The sequence below is a fragment of the Castor canadensis genome, chromosome 16 (genome assembly GCF_047511655.1).
Source record: "Castor canadensis chromosome 16, mCasCan1.hap1v2, whole genome shotgun sequence".
NCBI lineage: Eukaryota > Metazoa > Chordata > Mammalia > Rodentia > Castoridae > Castor > Castor canadensis.
In genome coordinates, this window is record NC_133401.1 from 1,369,344 (window position 1) to 1,391,622 (window position 22,279).

Sequence of the window (22,279 nt, forward strand, 5' to 3'; positions counted from 1 at the left end):
TTACTAGCTTATATAAACAAAGATCTGAATAAATGTTTAAAAAATGAAATTCCCTTGATACCCTGTAATCAGTAAATGTTCATTACGGAAACACAGCAAAGATGCATGAAATTTCCCAAGTGATACTCCAGCTAAAGATGAAAAGGCATCTCAAATGGCAGGCTGAGCCGCAAAGTGACCTCCTCCTGTCACAGCTCCCTCCCCCCCAACCCTGAGGTCAGATAAGCCAGCTCTCCTCTCCTGGCCAGAGCCAGAGAAAAGTAGATCTCATTTTTACATTCTCAGGCAATTTATAAATGACCCCACCCCCATTGATTGATGCTTCTCTAAAAATAATTAAACTTTGACCTTACTTTAAGAAAGACTCACCTTTTTAATTTGAGGTCTTTTTAAAAGATCAGTACCTGAGAAATATAATTCACTCTTGCAGAATCTGATTCTGGACATAACATAAGTAAGTTTGTGTCATTTGTGTGTCCCAGGTGTCTGGGCCAGGTGATGGGTGGGGACAAACGCCGAGGTTTTTTGTGTTCAAATACTGCTCAGTCTCTTCAGGGTCTGATTGTTATCTGTCACTTCACAGAGACAAATCACCTGAAGCCACCGTCTGGCCTCATGTGGTGCACTGTCTTGATTTAAAAAGGATCTCCTACAGGGACCACTGTCACAAGCCTATCTAAGGGTCAAGATGAACTCAGAGGCCAGGAGCCAGTCGCTGACGCCTATAATCCTAGCTATTCAGGACATAGAGATCAGGAGGATCGCGGTTCAAAGCCAGCTCTGGCAAAAAGCAAGACCCTATCTCAAAAACAACAACAGCAAAAATGAACTCAGAATTGAGCCCAAAGGAAGTGGGCTTGGTGATACAGCTTGTGAGCATCCGGAGAGATGGGAAAGGTGTTAATCTGTCAATTATCCCTTTGTCCCCTTTCTCCCCCCATCCACTCCTGAGCTGTGTCCTTGCACTCATTCCCTTCTCCCACGTGCTCTGCTGTCAGATCCGCATCAAGCGGATACAGAGAAGCCCAAGGCTGTTCCCCTTCACGGAGCCAATCAAATTCGGGGTCCGGCTGAGAGGCGATTCAGAGACGTAGGGTTCAGTGTGACACCGAAAATGACGACGGGACAGAGAGCCCCAGGATGGGACCCTTCTCCTCTAGAACAGACAGCCCAGGACGCTGAGCTGGGGGTAGGGAAAGGCGCGCCAGCTCCGGAGTTGTGAGGCCTGGGGACAAGATGTATGACTAAAGTTACGGTCGCTGGAGTCCCGCACAAGAAAGGGAGTGGGGTCACTTCATGTCCAAGCGCCACCCCTGGCACTGCCAAAACCCGGAGCGCACCTTCGCCTGGTCCGACCCGCCTGCAGCGAGGCCAGGGCTGGGGTGCAGAGAAGCAGCTGGAGTTGCAGCCGCCACCAGAGCCGGCTGGGTCCCGCGGCAAAGCCGATCCTTCCACTGTTCACCCGAGTCGCCCGAGGCTCTGACTCCCGCACTCGGGGACCCGCGCACGCACAAACCTTCACACGATCACTGACGCACACACACTCTCCGGGAGCGCAGAACAGGCCGGTGCCCGGGAGAGTGGCGAGGTGGGGATGCGCGCGCCCGAGTGCTGGCGCACCTTTAGGGCCGCTTGGTAGGAAGCCAAGGCCGACACTAACTTCGGCCTTGGCCGCCACCACTGTCTTCCCCCATCCCCCGGGGTCCCCGCTCCGAGCGCACGGGGAAGCCCGGCGCCCCATGCGCTCCAGCTCGGCGCCCGACGCTGCCGTCCCGCGCCCCGCACCCAGGGCTGGGGAGGAGGAGCGAAGGGTCCGCAGGGACCCGGCGAGCTCGAGGGCTGTCAGTTCACCGACGAGTGCGGCGGCGAGTGAAATCCAAAGTAATTAAAGTTCCCGCTAGTGGGGCCGCTCCCTAAAGTGCAGCTAGACCCGTGCCCCGCACGCCCCCACCCGCACCCGCGCCTCGAGACTCCAACCCATGTCGAGTAGCGGGGTCCGCGGTCAGTGCGGTCCCAGGCCGGTCCAGGGCTGCTCCGGGTGTCCCTTCCGGCCATCAGGCTGCGCAGGGCGCGAATGAGGGTGCGGTAGGGGCGCGGCCACCTACCTGGCGCGGCCAGCGCGCTCCAAGGCCAAGGGCTCCTCCAGTCCGGGCGCGGTCCTCGGTAGCGGGCGAATCCTCCGCTCGCGGCGCCCAGGCGACAGGGACGACCTCCGCCCCAGCTCAGGCCCGGAGTCTTCCCTCGCTCGGTGCGGAACCCGGTGCCACCGGCCGGTGGACGAGCGGTTTGGAGAGGGAGAGGGCGCGGTGGCGCGTTCCTCCGGGGCCCCCAGCCTAGGTCCGTACCCCACTGCCTCCGCCACCGCCACCGCTGCCTCCAGCCGCCGCCTTGTCCGGTCTCCTCCCCGCAGTGCCACCCGAGCCGGCTCACGCGCAACGAACGCTCCCAACGAAGTGCGAGCGAAGCCTCCGGCGAGGCTGGAAATAGCGCCGCGCCCGCCCGGCGCCCCGCCCCCGGCCCGGGCCCCGCCCCGCGGTGGTGGCGGCGCCGGCGGTGGCCGGGCCGGGAGGGGGGATCTCTTGCGCGATCGCTTGGCCCTCCCGGGAGCTCACGGCCGCCGCGCCCACGCGCGCTCTGCGGCTCCCGCGGCCACGCTGGCGGCGCGCTCCGAAGGAGCCGCGGCTGGGCGCGGTCCGGCGGCCACGGGGGGTGGGGCGGGATTGGCGGGGACTGCGCTGGTCTCCCGGATCCCCGAGCGCTGGACTCTTGGCTGCTGCTTGGCTCCACTCCGCAGCCAGAGGGAGTGCCCGAGTGGTGCCACTGAGCACCACACAACGACCTCCGAAAAGAACAAGGAGCCACCGGGAAGACCTTGGCGGCGGCTGTCAGAGTCCGGTACTCAGGACCCACCTCTGCGGTGCACAGGGATTGAGGAAGGATTGATACCCAGGAAGATTTGGGCAGGTCCCTGGACCAGTCTCAAGTGGAATTCAGTAAGGCCTTGCCACTTGTCTGCACCCATCCTCAAATTCCTGGAGCTCAAGATTCTGCTGAAAGTGCCAGTGACCCATGTTCTCCCTTGAAGGCTTCATCCTGGAAGTCCCTGTCCCTTCGCCAGCCTGAGAGCCGAGCCAACCAACTTTTGCCCATATACACAAGCAGGATACCAGAGTGGGTGTGTAACCGCCCCACAGCTCGAGGGCAGAGCTGGGACAGAGGAAGCAGGGCAGAGCTGTGGATTCCTGTTCTGAGAAGAGGCAGCCCCAACCTGCAGGGGACAAGCAGGTGTGGAAAAGGGCAGATCAGTCTCTAGCAGAAACTATATGAACTGTAAATCAGTCACCTCTGGATCTTGAAGGGAAATGAAGAATTTTCACAAACCTCCAGAGAAGCTGTTGCTGAAACAGGATGAAGATTGCTCTCCCTCCTCTCTGATGGTTGACCTGACTTCAGCCAGTTGACCCAGATGAGAGAGGAAGCTGGGGACCAAAATGAACCTGTGGCCCTTGAGTGACCAGCTAGGGGTGAGGGCAGGACTGGCAGGGAACAGACCACTCCTGTGGACAACTCAGGAGCTCTTAGCACCAGGGCTCTTGGCAGGCCTGGGTGACTTTTCAGCATCCTTAACGCCCCCAGGTAAGCTCAGAGCATCTAGGGACAGATTAGGACAGACAAGATAACTGAACCACACAACATTATCATGGTCTTCCTTTCATCCTTGCACCAGCAAAGTAGGCGATACTGTTCCCACTTTACAGATGGGGAAACTGAGGCACAAGATGCCACCAAGTTGTTGGAGTCTGCACATCTGGAGGGTGACAAAGCCAGGATTGGCCTTGGTGTGCTGGTTCCCAAGTGGAATAGGTTCGATGCTTGTGCTTCCTTTTCAGACCTGAGCTCAGACTTTCCCTGATCAGGGCAGTGCTGTGTGGCCTCACCCTGTCCTTCTACCTGCACTAGTGACAGGGAGTGGCACACATGCAACTGAAATCACCCTGCTCCACCTCAGTCAAGTGCAGACTGAATGAGCTGAAGGCAAGGGACACGGGCTCGAGTGTGAGTGAGAACAAGGCAGGGAACCCTTATCCATCCCAGGTCCAGAAGCTGTCAGAACAGAGCAGGCGGGGCAAGATAGAAACCGAGAAGGGAGTGGAGTGAACTGAAGGCTACTTGCCTCCTGACCAGCCCAAAATGCACTGACCCTCACCCTGTCCCTGTGGCCCCCTGACCCCTCTGTCCCAAGCCCCTCTCACCATCCAGGGTCCTGACCACAGCTTGGCTGGACAAGTACCAAAGAGCTCCTTGACCTCTGCCGCCTGGTGGTCAGGAGAAGCTTGCGCGGGCACAGCACACTGGCCGGTGGCGAGGGAATGGGAGTTTTCATTCCCAGAGCCCAGCCTCAAAGCGGGGAGTCAGAACAAGTCACAGGCTTTACCTGCACAGGACAAGTCCACAAGGCGCTTAGTCAGGCCATCTCAGCTGCCCTGCACATCTGTGTGCACGATCCTCCTGAGAGGGTGGGTTTTATTTGCATCTGATATTCAGGCCGACACCGCCAGGAATCAACAAAGCTGTATTTTGACATTCTCCACATTTCCAGTTGTTCACCCAGACTTCCTTCTTGCTTTGAGAGGCCCTCGGGGGAAATCCCTGCAGGGGACCTGGGGCCACGCAAGGAGTTTTACTCCAGAGATTTGCCAAGGGCTGTGTGCCCTTTTCTGAAAGTCAAGCTCAGCCTCTGCCGTGAGGGAGGCAGAGGAACACTGCAAATCCCCGCACGAAACCCTGTGTGCAGGTTTTGATATGTCTGTCTCCATGAAAGATTAGTGGCAAACTTGTGTCTTTGCATTGCAACTAAGGTAAAAAAGACACTTTGATTGGATGACCCATGAGTTCACACCTCCCTCCCTGCCAGAGCACTGATGGGAGGTTCAGAAGCCAGTCTGTGCACCGAGTTGCCAAAGGGGAGGGAGCGTGGCCAATCCCTCCCTCCATGGTTTCTGGACGTCCACCACCTCCCACCTCCCATCCAGTGGAGATTCCAGGCACCTTGGAACCCAGGGCTGAAGGGAGCACAACTGAGAAGCCAAAATGCTTCCCGCTGTGTTTGGGAGGTCATTGGCAAGACTGAGTCTTGAGTCTTTCGTTCTGTTGCCCCACGAGGAAAGTCAGAGCTCTGATCTCCAGAGGGGAGCAGGAGCTATGTGCGGTGTGGGATCCAGAACCCTCTTTCCACCTCGCTAGATCCCACGGGAGAAGGAAGACAGAAGAGAGATGAAGCAGGAGATCCGTTCCGGCCTTCTGGCCCTTCAGACCGTTTCCTGTTCACCGCCTGCAGAGTGATGGCGTTGCTTCTGGTCTTGACTTTCTCGGGTTCTTGTCCAGGATTGGTTGAAGAATGACAAGCCAGGACAACCGGTGAGTGACAAGTGAGAAAGAACTATATTGAAGTAAAGAAAGACCTACACGGTGGGACTCAGCTTGAGCTGACCACACAACTGTGTGGTCTAGGAGTTTTTGTCCTTGCTTTGGGGGCAGACTTTGCAAGCCCCTGGAAACAGCTTTCTGATAGGTGGACTTTTGGGTGGGTCCCAGAAATAGCTTTGTGGTAGGTGGATTTTGGGGGGGTCCTGGAAACAGCTTTCTGATAGGTGGACTTTTGGGTGGACCCTGGGGACAGCTTTCTGACAGGCGGGCCCTTTTCCACTCCTTATCCCAAGCCCAGCCTCACGTCCTCGGGTTGTCTGTGCTGTCTCTGTTCTGCCTGGCATCTGTTCCCTGCTGACTTTAACCACTCCCAAGTGCCCCCCCAATCCTAACTGCTTGAGATCAAGCTAGCTCCGTACCGTGTGAAAGCATTTTAGACAGTAAAGTGTTGTGGCTGGCCTGCCCTGAGCCACCCCCCAGACCGGCCACGTCAGGCCATGGCTTGGTTCTGCCTTGAGAACATGGCCCTGTAATGTCCTCTGAAGTATGGGGACATTCAGGATTCCCAAAGTCAGGTCAATGGGCAGATAGGCCAGTGACATTGCTGATCAAAGTGTGTCGAGGTGAGAGACTCTGCCGGGAACATGGCACCTGTACTGCAGTGCAAGTGTGGGACACATGGCCTTTTGCCTTCACAGCCTCGTCCTTCAGCTTCCCCAGTTGGAGCACACCCTTCCCGGCCTGAGTTGTGACTCCATGATTCCTTTCCTAAAAATTCCTTGGCTCGGAAGGAAGCCAACATCGTTTCAGCCTCAGGGACGGAACGAATGTTCCTTCAGCTTCCGCTTCTCCACTCCCCTTGACCTCTCCTCTTCGCTGTCACCTCCTCCCATTTTCAAGGAGTTAGACGATTGCTTTGTTTGCTTCTCTGTTGAGTTGTCTGCATTTCCTCATGTCAGCTGGCCTGTGTGAGTCCCGCGTGAGCAGTGGTGCCAGGGGTTCCAGACGCTCCCACACCCCATCTCCCTGTTCCAGTTTCTGAAACTCCACCACTCCTGTAGAGGGGACTTACTGACTCCAGAGCCCAAAAAAGAACCACACCAAGCCCAAGTCTAGCCCATTCCTGCAAACTGGACTCAGAACCAGCTGGCTTCTTTCAAGTTCAGGTTCGTTCCAATGTTTATTAATTTTTCTTTAAAAATCACCAGTGGATTATCTGCGGCTAGTCACATTAGTTCCCAAGAATCCTGAAGACAGTTCATTGTCCAGCAGCTTGGCGGGGTTTCATTCCTTCTCCAGGTTTGACCATCGTAGGGAGAAGTGACAGCCAGTCTGGTACTCAATCTGAGTAGTAGAGAATTTTCTTTTAATGTCGGGGCAAAGACATTAAAATTCTAGAGTATTTATATGTCACCATTCAACATCCATGTCGTGTGAGCTGGGCTCGAATTTACTTTTTCATTGTCAGTCAATGACAGTGGGTACGGGCTGGCAGAGGCTCTCTCCCCTCCCTTGTCCAGGAATGGTTTTGACGTCTCTCACCATTGGAGTATTTTGGTATCTATCTGCACCCAGACAGGAGTGAGTTCATTATAAACAGCTCTCTGTTCACTAGAATTGGCATGGTTGCCTCTCTTTTTTGGCTATATGTTGTTAGTCATTAGCTGAGGTGACTATTACAATGAGGAAATTACTGTTTAACATAAATAAATGGCACTTCTGTTTAAGTGCTCCCTAATTTGGATTGCTGGTGAATTCTCTAGGACTCCTGGCTTAGCTTACACTAGGTTTGATTGCACCTGCTTGTGGCATCTCAGAGCCATTTCTCAGTTCCATCTGGCTCTCTGTGGGGTCTCAGAGGGGGAGTGGGGCCTCTGAGAGTGGGATTCCCTCCCCAGTATCATCAGCCCAGAGCTGGGTGTGGTGGCACACGCCTGTAATCCCAGCACTTGGGAAGCTGAGGCAGGAGGATCTTGAGCTCCAGGACAGCCTGGGCTACATAGCAAAACCTTGTCTCAAAAACACCACCAACTAAAGTCCTCTCCCACCTTACTGCCCTTTTCATCAGGTGACAGAAAGGGAGCGGGGGGACTTAAGTATCTTTTGAGTTCCTGAGATAGCTAAAAACATTTTTTTTCAGTGCAAAATTGAATGCTGTTCTAAATTTAATGCTTCGTATTAAGAATCAGGTTTGGAGATTTTGAAAAGAAAGGATTGCTTTGAACCAAACAAAAAATATTTCCACTGGAAAACTCCAGAAACATTTGTCAGATGCCAGCAGGGGTATGCCATTGGGTAAGGATGTCTAAACTGAGACTTCCCTACCTGGGGAGGTTTGGGATGGAACAGGCTTAGAAAAGTGACCTCAAGATAGAAGACACTGCCGGGCACAGTGGCTCACACCTGTAATTCCAGCTACTTGGGAGGTTGATATCCGGGGAATCCCAGTTCGAGGCCTGCCAGGGCAAACAGTGCGTGAGACCCCATCTCTAAAATAACCAAAAGAAAATAGACTGGAGGTGAGGCTCAAGAAGTAGAGTGCCTATTTTGCAAGCACAAAGCCCTGAGTTCAAACTCCAGTCCTACAAAAAAAAAAAAAAAAGAGGACACAGGTGTGGCAGGGTCAAGGCCAGAGTGAAAGGACCTTGAACCTCAGGTCTACGCCCTCAGAGCTGGGAAGCTAAGGCATCATGGAGCTAGGCGACGATGACTGCACGCCCAAGGACAGACGCTGAAATTCTCCCAAATGCAGTCGGTTGGGTTTTCTCAAACCTTTTTAGCACAGGCAAGTTGTGCCATAAACCGTGTGGGCGGCCACAGCCGAGATGGAAAAACAGCGGCAGGTACTGCCCGGCAGGCACCACGTGGCCCTAGCAAGTGGTATTTTCACACTGCGCTCGAGCCCACACAACACCTGGTGTGAATCGCTCTACCATGACTGAGGACAAAGACTGGTGGCTGATGCGGCACAGAGACAAGACCAGGAGGCCTGTCCCCCAGGCCGAGTGCCGCTGGGCCACATGCACATGCAGCAGACAGCAACGCCTGTCCAGTGTCCAGCACCCAGGCGGGGCCCCTCACTGCGGCCTTGCCTCCTTTCTCCTGTGGGAAGACCCCTCAACAGGAAAGGTCCAATTCACCCCAATCCTGCAGCTTCCCTGTGGAGAAACTAGAAAAGCCAAAGGGGGTTCGCCTCTTCAGATGCACCAAGTTGTCCACACTGCAAGCAGGTGCAAGGTGTCTCATGCCCAGCAAGGGGCTGAGAGCCAGCCAGGCCCCCCCGCCAAGGGCCCTCCCAGCTTTGCTAAGTCACCCCCAGTCTGCAAAGATGCCAAGGAGCTTTGGAAGTGGGTGTAGGACCAGCAGAAGTATCCCCCAGTTCCTGAGTAAAGGGCTCCCCTGGGACACCCTGAAAAATGAAAGTTTGGCATTGAAAACAGAAGGCCTCTGGGGGGGTTTGTTTTTGCAGTACTGGGGTTTGAACTCAGGGCCTACACCTTGACTCACTCCACCAGCCCTTTTTTGCAATGGGTTTTTTTTCGAGATAGGGTCTCTGAGAACTATTTGCCTAGGGCAGGCTTCAAACCATGATCCTCCTGATTTCTGCCTCCTGAGTAGCTGGGATTACAGGCGGGAGCCACTGGGCACCCAGCAACGGAAGGCATTTGGGGCAGAAATGGAGGCAGACAAACAACTCTCACTTGGCTGCTGAGTTGTCCTGGAGCTCAGGAAACTTGCGGGGCCCTGGAGTTCAGAGCGCGCTGCCCAGTGGCGTCCCATCTGTTGCCATGGAAACAGAGAGAAACGCAGTCCTGTTGGCTTTCTCACTGGAAAGACATCTTGCTGTCAGTAGTGTTTAAAGTTAGCTTTAGCAAAGGAAGACAGCCCCCATTTCCTCCTTTGACATCATGCAAAGGGCCCTGTGGCCTGGAGGCAGTCATAGTCCCCAGCATGGAGCCTGTCATCCCTGTCATCATGTCCCCCAGTCCTGTCCTCAGATGGAGCCTCCTGTGTGCTTGAGCTCAGCAGTGATGTCTTGTGCTCAAAGGAATCCACCTTTCACACTCTGTCCCATGATTCAGTGGGGCAGGACATGTGCCCCCCCAGCCTGGTGACAAGTGTGCTGAGGTGACGTCCAGGCCTAACCACAGCGGGAGACAGGCTGTGTAAGGGGAAGACCCCTTTACAGGTGCTGAGTCACCTGTCCTGGGCACAGGCCGCCTTACCAAACAGTTTGTGGAGAAACTTCTAGAGGCAGGATGACAAATACAGCTCATCCTCAGTGAAGAAGACAGACTGACGGCAGACAGACTTCCAACTAGAAGGCAAGGCAGACCATGGTGGAGTCATGGCTGAGTTGTGTGCCCCGGGGACCAGGGAGCGGAGGTGGCACTTGGCCTGCCTTGTCTTCACTCATGACAAGACTCAGAGTCACAAAGAACCAGGAAGATGAGTAATTCAATATGTATTTTGTGCAACACGAAGAATATTCTGACAACGACAGATAAAGGACTCTCACTTCTATGCTCAGAAAAAAAAAAAAGAATCTACAATTAGAAGGTGAGATTGCTGAATTCTGGAAAACAAGCCTAGCATTTAGGGAAGATGATGTCTGGGGGAAACCACTCATCAACCCAGGCCTTTTGAGGGAACAAAAAGGTGTAGACAAGGGAAGACAGCATTGCATTTGCATAGACTAAACAGATTTCTTACTGAAAGCCATTGAAAGTATTAAGCTAATATTATTCCAAAAACCCTAAGTCGGCAGTGCTGGATGAGGACAGATGCCTGGGACGGTGAGGCTATAGAACCCAGCTTGGCATCTGTCTTGGGGTACATTCCCCCAGAGCAGCTCAGAGACAAGGGCCCGGGTCCGGGGGCTCCCAGGAAATACAGGGCAGGCCAGCCAGCTTTGGAGGGAGCAGGGAAAGCCTGGGAGAGAAGAGAGACGGGTGCCCTTGAAGTTGCAACTGCTTCCTGAGATTGACCTTGGTGCAGGGAAGTGGGAAGGGCCTGGTATCATTTTAAATAGCACATGACACTCTACACGAACTACTGCTGGTGCATTTTTTTCTCTTTTAGCTTGCTTTTAATAAGACATCCTTAGTGACAGTGAAGTGTCAATATGGAAAGTTTTTTCTGGAGTATTTTTTTGCTGGGAAAGTACCAGAGTTTGAACTCAGGACACTTGCTACCACTTGAGCCACACCCCCAGCCCTTTTTGCTGCAGGTGTTTTTTTTTCAAATACGATCTCAAATTTATGCCCAGGCAGGCCTGGACTTTGCTCCTCCTAGGTATGCTTTTCACCTAGCTGGCATGACAGGTGAGTGCCACCACACCCAGCTTTTATTGATCGAAGTGGGTCTCTCGAACTTCCTGCAGGGGCTGGCCTCCAACCATGCTCCTCTCAATCTCCACCTCCTCGTAGCTAGGATTACAGGTGTGAGCCACCGTGCCTGGCTAGCCCTGCACTATTTCTGAGAAGATCGCAGAGCTGAATGTGCCACTAATAAAAAGAGACACCAAGCAAATAGCAAGACTGAAAACTGGTGGCAAATACTCACAACAAAACTCAAATGTTAAAATATTAGCAGGTAGGGACGCACCACTATTAGTTCAAACCTGTACAGGATTGGCACATGTGAAGAAGGAAGTAAAGAGAAGAAACGGGGTTTATCATCGCTGAGGACAGGGGCAACACAAAAGAGGCAGTAGGTCTCTGGAAAATGCAAAGACCCAGCTCAGAAAAGTAGCTGAGACACAGTGGCTTTTGACATCTCTAGGGTTTGAACTCAGGGTCTCACGCTTGCAAGGCAGGTGCTCTACCACTTGAGCCACTGCACCAGCCCTTTCCTGTGAAGGGTTTTTTTGAGATAGGGTCTCTGAACTATTTGCCTGGGCTGGCTTGGAACCATCATCCCCCTGATCTCTGCCTCCTGAGCAGCTAGGATGACAGGCTTAAGCCACCGGCACCCTGCTAACAAGGGGTTTTGCTCCATTCCATAGTGCTACTTACAGAGGGGATCCAGTGACAAGATCTAAAGGGGTGGAATGTTCTAGCTTCTGGACTGTTGAAACTGACCAGCCAGGTCCTTCCTCCAGGGCAGGGGAAGAAACTGCTAAATGAGGAATCAAAATTCAATAAACCAGGAGCCACAGAGAAGGAAACAGAAGATCAGGTAGCAGTGGAGCCAGAAATCACAGAAACACGCTGGTATTTTTTTTTTTTAACATTGCAGAAAAATAGCAAAAGAGGGAGCGTGGTGAAGTTACAAAAGTGATCTTGAACTCGATCTCTTTCAATAAGTTCAGAAAAATTAATTTTACCTTCACAAAAACGAGAAACAGGAAAAGGGTCAAAGTTATCTCTCATACAAAGTGACTTTAAGAAAAGGAGAATAAAGAGACAAATAATATCTCCACAGACAATTAAAAGCATGCCAGAAAGACACACCTACAAAACAGAAAGCTGTAATCTACTGTCCCCAACAAGCACAAAGAAATTTAAAAAATGATAGAAGATATGAACAATGACTTGAATCATAAACAGAAAACTTCAGAAATGAAATGACAAATTCAGGAAGAAATAGGTTTGAAAGAAAAAAATTTTCAGAAATTAAACTAGGAAGGATAGAAGAATGAAAGCCAGGCACCAGTGGCTCATGCCTGTAGTCCTAGCTTCTTGGGAGGCTGAGATCAGGAGGATCACAGTTCAAGATCAGCCCAGGACAAATAATTCTCAAGACCCCCCCATCTCCAAATTAACTAGAGCAAAATGGACTGGAGGTGTGGCACAAGTGGTTGAGCACCTGCTTTATACGTATAAAGTCTCAAGTTCAAACCCCAGTTCCATCAAATAAAAAAGAAAAAAGAATGAGTAAACAAAGGTAATGCCTTAGAATAATTAGAAGATGGGAAGAAATGAACATGACTAAAATATTAAAGAGAAAAAGACGAATCTTCAAGTTTGAGGCTAGGTCAAAAGGATTCCACATGCAGAGGCTAGAATTCCCTGAAGGAAAAGAAACCAAAGCACAAGAGAGAAAAAATACTAAAAGCTACAGTTCAAGAAAACCTTCCAGAAATAATATTTGAAAAGTTGGAAACTGCATAGTGCCCAAGAATACTGACCCAGAATGACCAACACCAAGGCGCAATTTCAGTAAGATGATAGCACGGTAAAGAAAGAGACGTACTCAGGAGGCAGAGATCAGGAGGATTGCAGTTCGAAGCCAGCCTGGGCAAATAGATCCATGAGACCCTATCTCAAAAAAAAAAAAAAACTATCACAAAAAAGGGCTGGTGGTGTGGTTCAAGGTGAAGGCCACACCAAAAAAAAAAAAAAAGGAGGGAGGGAGAGAGAGAGAGAGAGAGAGTAAGCAAAAATAGCCCATGATTCATGAGGGATTGAAAATTGGGTTATCATCAATTTTGTGGCTGCAACATTGTATCAGAAACAAATAGAGTAACAACTTAAGAAATTCAAGAGAATAAAACATGAGCAAGGATCTTATCCAGGGAAACTGACTTGCATGAGTCCTTCTTGGGGAATTTGCTAGAGGGTGAACTTCCGAGAGCCAAAATGACTGGAGAGACATCAACATAGGTGGTGACCATTAAACAGATAGTTGTAGAATTAAGAGTAAATGAGAGCCAGGCGCCAGTGGCTCACACCTATAATCCTAGCTACTCAGGAAGCAGAGATCAGGAGGATTGAGGTTTGAAGCCAGCCTGGGAAAATAGTTTGAGAGACCCTATCTCAAAAAAAGGGTTGGTGAAGTGCCTCAAGTGGCGGAGCATCTGCCTAGCAAACGTGAGGCCCTGAGTTCAAACCACAGTGCTGCCAAAAGAAGATGACCTGCTGCAAATATGATTTGAAATATTTTAAAAATGAGGAAAGCATAAGGAAAAAGATTTAACTGTTTTCCACAATGATGTCGTTCACATCTGTGCTGAGATACTGTGTGTAATACGAGGTAAAGGAAATGAGAGATTTTCTAATTCTGTCATCTCTGTCCTTGAGAACCAGGATTCTTGGGTACAAAAAGGAATTCAAGTATAAGAAAGAATTTAAGTAGACACTCTCAATGATTTTGAATTGAAATTGGAAGGATCAGTGTCTATTCATGAGACCTTTTAAATTTTATTGAAAAATTAATTGAATTTAGCTCTTAGAACAGTTTAAAGTTCACAATAAAATAAAGTAAAAAATACAGAGAGTTCCTACATGCCCCCCTTCCTGGGCACACAGCCCCCCCCACACTCCACATCTCCCATGAACCAACTGAAGGACGGATATGAACCAAAGTCCACTTGCAGGCTCACACCTGTGTTGTGTGTTCTATGAACTCGACAAACACGTAATGATGCCCACCGGCCATTTGGGTGTTGATCAGAACACTTCCACTGCCCTGAACCCCCTGCCCACCTCCTACAACCACTCATCTACTTTCTTCCCATAGCTTTGCCTTGTCCAGAAGGTTCTATAGTGGAAGTCATGCAGTCTGTAGCCTTTTCAGATTGGCTCCATTCGCCTAGCAATACACATTTCAGTCTCTTCCAAGTCTTTTTGTGGCTGATAGCTCTTTCTTTTGATGTCTTTGTATATTCTGCACAACACTGTTACCAGATATGTCATTTACAGTGTTTTCTCACAATCCGTGGCTTGTCTTCTCGTTTTCTTGACATTTTATTTTTTTAAAAAAGATACATCTTTTTAAAAGATGGATGGGTAGATGAATGGATGGATGGATAGATAGACAGACGGGTAGGTGGTGGATAGATGGATGGGCAGGCAGATGGATGGGTAGATAGATGGGTGATAGAGAGACAGACAGGCAGATAGATAGATAGATGGATGATGGGTGCATGGGTGGGTCAATAGATGGATAGATAGATGGGTTAGTGGGTAGATAGATAGATAATGGATGGATGGGTGGGTGAGTGAATGTATAGATAGATAGATAGATAGATAGATAGATTCCTTACTACTAGAAACCAGGACTTTTTACAGAAATGGCTGGTTGCAGTTTGGCACAGGAAAATTATAAGATGACTAGTGGAGATTAAAAGATCAAGTTCAAAGGACAGGAGAACCATCTACAAGAGGCTCCCACTGGCCAAATACAGAACCATTTGCGCATCAATGAAGATGATAGTCATGATGGTTTGTGACCCATTGAACATACTTAAAGCTTTAATTCTTTTTTTTTTTTTTTGGCAGTACTGGGGCTTGAACTCCTTGAGCCATTCCACCAGCCCTATTTTTTGTAAAAGGGTTTTTGAGATAGGGTCTTGTGAACTATTTGCCTGGGCTGGTTTCAAACTGAGATCCTTCTGATCTCTGCTTCCTGAATAGCTGGGATTACAGGCATGTGCCACCAGCGCCCGGCTAAACCTTTAATTCTTAAAAAATGGTCAAAAACTGATGAGTAAGGGGCTGAGGATGTAGCTCAGGGGTCAAGTGTTTGCTTAGCATGCATGAGACCCCAGCACCCCAAAAGAACAAACCAACACAAAACAAAAAACTGGTTAGTACAGGGAAAGAAGCAAGCCTTTATCCTTTAACTCGGGAACTATACCACTGTGTAGCCAAATAGTAGTGGGGTAGAGACGTCTCTTTAGAGACTACTCCTCGACTAACGTGTGAAAAGGCAATGACAGAATTCAAACGCTACCATTTTGAACTCCCCTGTGAATGAACAGAGAGCGGCATGAAGCAGCAGCAGCTGTTCAGGTCGCACCAAGAGAAGCAAGTAAATACCACCTACACTACAGCCCCGCTGTGAAGGAACGCAAGCGTCTATGGCCTGACAGAAGGACGGACCCCAGACTGACCTGACCTCTGAGTCCATCTACCCACTGACAGGAAGGAAGGAGGAACAAAAACACCTTGAGCTGCACCAAGCTTGTCATAGCAGAACTCAGACAGCGGAAGCCTGCGGTCAGAAGGCTCAGGCTTTTCCACAGATAAATGAAAAGGAAAAGAGAGAGATGGGGGAGGAGGGACCTGTAGATTAAAAGAGGCTCAAAAGACTGATCAGATTTTTTTAAATGACAAAATTGCATCCTGTGCCTAGGAAGGCACACACAGGTGATAAAACTATCAAGGCAGACAGGGGACCATACCTGTATCAGTCAGGTGAGGGTCCCTTTTGCAGGAAGGGGTCTGTTGAGGTCGGGAGGAGACACACAAAGGCTTCAGGGAATGCTGGGAAAATTCCATTTCTGACGTAAGTGATGTAACTCACGTTATATGTATGTTTCGCTTATTTTTTGTCTATTTTATTTAATAATAAAAATATATTTCTTAAAATCCCCCCCTCCCCCAAAATCCACAGGTCAGCTCTTATCTGCACACGCCCAGAGGACACTCGGGCCACTGAGTTATCCTCAGAAGGACCTGCTGAGCCCTCAGAAGTCCAGACATGCATTTGTCAAGTTCACGGCTGAACTCCTGGCTGTGCCTGGGGGGACCAAGTGCCCGGTAATGGTTGTTGAATGAATGTACACAGGGGCTAGACTCAGAAGGTTCCTGCACCCTGTAACATATAAGAGCTAGTCACATAAAGATTGGTACCACCACCACAAAGACCTGGCTTCCCTCTGTTTCTGAGTCAGTCATATTTGCATATCCAAGGTCACTTCCTGGCCCCTTTTGTCACCAAATTCAGCTGGACCAGGTGACAGAACTGCTGCAGAAGCTTCTTAGTGGCCACTGTCCATCTGTGAAGGATGCCTTGAAGCCTCCATAGGAGACCAGAGAGGACCTCGTTGGGCCAGGAGAGGGGCTGGACCACCTGTCACATTCATTTTGAACCAGAGTTTACAGATGCTTCAAAGAATCCTTCTCCATGGTGTCCACGCAAAGGAGTGGTGGCATCTGTGGACTCTTGTCCTAGGGATAGTTTCCTCCACAAAGCACCAGGGAAAGGTGGTGAAGGCTAGCTGCTACCTTTTCCTCCCCTAGCCAACCCCCAACTCCAGTGGATTCCAGGTGCACTCTCAAACAAACACAAGGCACCGCCTTCATCCTCAGAGATGCAAATTCAGAGCCTGCTTGAAAAGCAGACTTTGATAAGATGATTCAGGGGAAATCCAGCTCTACAAAAAAAAAAAAATTGCTGAGGATTCATTGCTTCCTGTAGAATTAATTTCATGCTGGTTTATGACCATTTAGCAGACGGGATAACTGAGGCCCAGAGGTTCGGTCATCCCAGCTGGAGAGGATTAAGGGTCCTTGACTGTAGGCCCTCTGTTTCTACCCAACAAAAATTTCCTGGGGCAGGGTGGTCTCACTCTTGACCTAGAACTCCCCAGCTTGACTTTGGACCCGAGGAGCTAGAGGTAGATGGGACAGGACACAAGTATCTCTTTCTTGGCATTTGTTAGCTAGTTCACTTCCAAGGCCACAGATGCTGCCCTTCCCTGCACACATGCCATCTGTCCCCCATTCCCAAAGGACAAGTTTTAAAAATACCAGAGGCTCCGACTACCTCTGGCCCAGCTCATCCAGAGAGTCACTCTCGGTTTGTATTATTCCATGTGCTGTTCTGTAACAAAATACCTGAGTCTGGGTACTTCAGAAAGAAAGTTAACAATGTAGAAGCTGAAAGCCCAGATTCATTCAGGTTCAGGAAGTCTGTGACTTCCCCTCAACTCCATGGCCCTACTGTGTGTCAGACACAGCGTGAGCGAGACATGTCGGGAGCTGCCGTCACAGAACGACATGAAAACGTCTGTGTGTTTAGCTTGGGGACGGGAGTGGGGAGGAGGGGAGAGGTGGGAGCGGGGCATAGAGGCTTCCTACGCAAGAAAAAGGAAGAAAGAGAGAGAAAGAAAAGGATTAAATTACATTTCTCTCAGGTAGCCCTCTCCTCCACCAGTTTAAGTACAGTAAACCCATTTTAAGAGAATCCCACAGGAAATATAAACTTTATTTCATTGTACCAAATAATCCCCTGTAATGGAAAACCAGTAATGAGGGTGCCAACAGCAGGTGCAAAAAGGCCACTTTACATCAATAGAACATTCGATTCTAATTAATCTCTTCCCAGCCAACATGATTGCGTCTTCATGGGGACCCCCCCAGACTCGCCCCACCCCCACCTCCCCCTTCCCTTTGACAGCCCGGCCTACCCCTGCGGTGCTAGAATTTGTCTGGAAACAAAGGGGGAACAGGGCTGATATGATCTCTGGCACTGCGGCTTGCTTCCAGTCTCTTTATTTCCCTCACAAAGTTATTACTGACATCCAAGGCCCCAAGAGCCTCAGAGGCTCTCCCTCCGTATGGAAATAGCTTCTTGCTTTGTTATTTATTTTTTAACTCTTCTCTTTCCTCCTCTGCCCCCAGGGTTTAGTTTTTTTTTTTTTTTTTTCTTTTTTCTGAAGACATCACAGGGTCACAACTCTTTGCCATCCCCACCGCTCACCACTTTCACAGCATAAGAAAGAATTAGGAGCTGGGTGAATACCCATGCCCTGTGCCTGCTGTATGTCTTGTCCTCCCAGGTGGGGGCCATAAATCACGCATGGGTGACAGCCAGTTTAAAAGCGATCCCCTTGAAGCCACAAGAAAATGCACAGACTTCATAAACTCCTAATATTGCCGCATCTGATGTATTTCTTTCATTGCTTTCTCCCCGCAATGTTTAACTGCAGACGTCCTTAGCATTGAGCAAAGTTGTACCGCCCTAATGTTCAGAGCGGCAGTGTTAATTAAAATGCTCCTTCCCAGCAAATGCAAGCTCGCAGAAAGCAAGCCGGAACCAACTTCACGCCAACTGAGAACAAGCCCCGTCCACAGCCAGGGTCTGTCATCAAAAGAGGAAGTTGCAACTTTGCAGCTCTCTTGTGAGCAGAGCTCACAACCTCCAAATCAGAATGAGCAGTCAGCTGGGGTGAGTGGTCTCCCAGCTTATTTGGGGTCTGGGGTCTGCCTTGGAAAACTTGGCTCCTTTTATTGCCAGTGAGAGAAAGAGGTGGGTTTCTGCGTTGGCCAGGTGAAGCCATGATCACCACCAGGTGAGGCTGCCAGGAATAGCATCCCATGTCGGAGGAGCAGACCAGTCCAGTCCATCCAGCAACCATCACCCACCTTTCACCATCCACCAAATGAAATCCCCAGGCCAGAATCCAACACAGGGCTTGCACACATGACTGTCTTCTACCCACCATCATTCTTGGACTTTGATGTTCCAGAAGCCAAGGTCACTGGCTTTGTTTTCACCCTTCTGAGGACAAGGACAATCAGGGGCAGCCAGGCCCAGCAGTGAGGAGCAGAACCAGTGTGGCCATGGGATGAGGTCTAGGTGGCTCTTTACCACTAGGGACTGGGCTCCTTGGGAGGGTTTATAGCCAGAGGGACAGAGGGCTCCATGCTGAGGCTTGTCACTCTGGGTGCTGATTTCCATTGAGGACTTGGAGATGCTCCTGTTTCTGTGGCAAACCCTGGTGCCCAAATTCCATGGAACCCCCGGCAGCCCCTGTCCACCTGCTCCCAACTCAGCCCCAGCAGGGCTGTCTCTTCCTGCCTGTCTGCTCCTTCTCGTGGCCCCTGCTGGGAGCAGTCTGTGCTCCTTGCTGCCCTGGTCCCTGAGCTGGCTTCTTCCAGATGGAGGCTCAGACACTGGCTGCCTCTTGCTCTTCTGCTGTCGTGACGAGTGGATACAGAGGTATACAAGGGGTCTTAATAGACACCTGGCGGTGCAGTGGGGGTGGGGGTGGGGGTGGGAGGTACTTACTTGCTGGTGCATGGTGGGTGTGAGTCACTGTCCCCAGGCCCCAACCTCACACCACACCCCTTAGCTCCAGCCATCCCTGTTAACTCGGTGTATGAGCACCGTGGTCCCAGATCCGTGTGAGGCCAAGCCAGCCAAAGAAGTCACATAACAGAGCAAGACAGGGGGCCCATGACCACAGAGGACAACACTGAGTGACCACCAGTGAATGTGACCCTGAGGGCTGAGGTCATGGCCCCGTGACACGGAAAGCTTGAGTTTTTATGTTTCATGAACAACCAATGGCAAAAACAGAACCCGTAAGACTCCAGTCCTGCTCAGGAGTGTAGAGAAGAGTGTAGACAGCTCCTTAAAGGGTGAGGCAGGAAGGAGCTGAGGCTAAGACCCACCTAGCATCAGGGAAGGCCTGATGGCAGGCAGGAAGCAGCGGCCCACCTCACTGTCACCCTTCCAGGAGGAGGCATGAGCCTTCATCAGGGGGCTCACACCGTGGGCCTCTGTGGTCTAGGACCTCATGATAATCTCCACAGAATACCTGGTGTCCTCCGTCATACCCACACACAGCTCCCATCCTCACCACGCTCACTTGGTGATTCGTAAGGACATCACTGGCCTCCCTGTCTGTGTCCACCTGCCACCACTGCCTGCGCTGAGCTGGTACAGTACAACTGGCCACACCCATTGCCACCACCAACAGTCGATCACCTGCCACATCCAATGTGCCATTCTCCTTCTGCATTTGAAGACCAGCTTCTCCTTTCTTTACACCTTGCCCTGGACGAGTGACCTGTCTTCCTGAAAACATCTGTTCATGATTTTCCATGGGGGGATCTTCCGTGTCACTCACCACCATCCCTCCAAGCCCCTCTCATGTCTGCCATCGTCAGTATAATTGTGAGTGTCTCAGCCTGTGCAATAAGTCAAGAAAAAAGATAGATATGATGATGGAAAAAGAAAAGGAAGTAATTAGTTGAAGATGATATGATTTCATAAAAAACGAACAAATGAAAAACCATCTGCAGATCAAGAACAAAAGTAGAACTGACATCCCAAGTTTATATAGAAACGGTAACTGGTTGAGTGTAGTGGTGGAGGGTGTGAACTAGCCCACTCTCCATAGCAACAAAAGTATAAAATATCCAGGGATGGACCAAAAGAAATTTGCAGCACCTGAATGAAAAACACTATGAAACTGTACTGTGGGATATAAAATAAGAGCTTAATAAATGAAGAGACATGTTACAGCATTGGAAGATTTGGTGACAAAAATATCCCCAAATCTATAAATGTAACTCCAATAAAGATCCCAGCAGGATTTAAGAAGAAGAACTGGATGAAATTCAGTTGGGAGATCTCCAAATGACCAAGATGAACTAAGATTTTTTTTTAAAAAAAGAAAAATGAAGGTAGACTTCATTTGCTGAATATGAAAACTGGAATATAGCCAGCTGTAATTCCAGCTACTCAGGAAGCAGAGGCCAGGAGGATTGAGGTTCGAAGCCAGCCTGGCCAAATAGGTCATGAGCCCCTATCTCAAAAAAACACAACACCAAAAAGGGCTGGTGGAGTGGCTCAAGTGGTAGAGCACCTGCCTAGCAAGTGTGAGGTCTTGAGTTCAAACCCCACAACCACTCAAAAAAAAAAAATCTGGAATATAAAGAGGTGCTCATTGGAGATAAAAATAGACACCATAATAGAGCAGAAAAGAAATCCTTTCATATGTAGACATGGGGATTAGTGAGTAAGAATGAAGGTTTGCCAAGCAATCTCCAGGTGCCAGTTCTAAGTTGAATAACTTGTCAGGGTCACACACTGTGACATCATAAGGCTAGAAGACAGTACAAGAAGTGCAGTCAATGGCGTGTCATTGGTACAGCTGGAGGAAGTGGGGTTAGATTTCTCACCTCACCCCAGGCACAAAGTTGAACTCCAGATACGGGGACTATTTCAGTGTAAAAGGAATCAAGCTCGGTGCCATGGCACACTACTTAAATCCCGGCTACCCAGGAGTCTGAAGCAAGAGAAGATGCTTTATTTTTTTTATTTTTATTTTTGGTGAGACTGGAGTTTGAATTCAGGGCTTTGCACTTACAAGGCAGGCAGGCACTCTCGAAGCAGGTGTTCTACCATTTGAGCCACACCTCCGGTCCATTTGCTCTAGTTACTTTGGAGATGGGGGTCTCACAAACTATTTGACTGGGCTGGCTTTGAACTTGGATTCTCCCAATCTCAGCCTCCCAAGTAGCTAGGATTATAGGCGTGAGCCACCTCGCCCTGCAAGACTCTGTTTTAAAAAATGAAAAGGGCTGAGGATGTAGCTCAGTGGTAGAGCACTTTCCTAGCATGTGCAAGACCCTGGGTTCCATCCTCAGTGCTGAAAAACATAAGTCACGAGTATTAGAATTACACAGTGGCATTCTTAGCAATAGCCAAAAGTTTTAGCCATTCATCAACAGATGGGATCCATACATACAAGTGAGTATTATTCAGCCATGAAAAAGGGATACAGTTCTGATGCATGCTTCTGCATGAATCTTGAAAGCATTATGAAAGAAGCCAGACCCAAGAGGCCAGATGTCCTATGGTCCCCAAGGTGTGCAGCCTCCTTGAGAAGTAAAAACCAGAAAGACACACAGCCAACCAGTGGTTGCCAGGGGCAGGGCAGGGAGGAGATTGCCTAAGGCCTGTAGGCTTTTCCTTCTGGGGATCATGAAAATGTCTTGGAACTCAAAAAAGGATGGGAGGAATTCTAAATTCCAACAAATTGTATACTTCATTATTTATTTATCCATTAGCATTCTGATTGGCTGTGCTTGCAATGTTCTGATTGGTTGTGCCCTAGTCCTCATACTGGTGCATCCTGCTTTTTCTTCTGTCTACCCTTTAAAGTCACAGGGAGGTCATAACGGAGGTTTCCAGAGGTCCTTCCTTCTGTCACATTCCCTCTCTCTGAAGATATAACCCAACTGCCCTTAGGGAAAAGGGGTGATGACCACTCTTTGGCTGCTTCAAGCTAGAAAGGGGTGTTGATAGGGAGGACAGGCATCAGAGCATTCTCACTGAGGCCTATTTAAGGGTTCCTGGTAGATAGAGGCCTTTATTTGAGGCTCCC

General features: G+C 49.9%; 1 protein-coding gene and 1 long non-coding RNA gene across 3 annotated transcripts in view; one reads left to right on the forward strand and one right to left on the reverse strand.

Annotated features, from left to right (window-relative positions):
• The window catches only part of Chst8 (carbohydrate sulfotransferase 8), a 119,067-nt gene extending 116,581 nt beyond the window's left edge, over positions 1-2,486 (reverse strand). Inside the window, exon 1 of the mRNA XM_020181472.2 lies at positions 2,106-2,486. The gene's annotated coding sequence lies outside the window, so the exon portion shown is untranslated. The remainder of the gene's footprint in view (positions 1-2,105) is intronic.
• Positions 2,487-2,730: 244 nt separating this feature from the next.
• On the forward strand, positions 2,731-16,092 carry LOC141418026 (uncharacterized). 2 transcript variants are annotated; one of them, XR_012442663.1, is made up of 4 exons: positions 2,731-3,636; positions 5,245-5,418; positions 6,387-6,593; positions 15,769-16,092. It is a non-coding gene; the product is annotated as an uncharacterized lncRNA (long non-coding RNA). The 2 variants fall into 2 exon arrangements; XR_012442662.1 differs by having other exon boundaries at positions 2,731-5,418; positions 15,769-16,090.
• Positions 16,093-22,279: the final 6,187 nt, after the last annotated feature.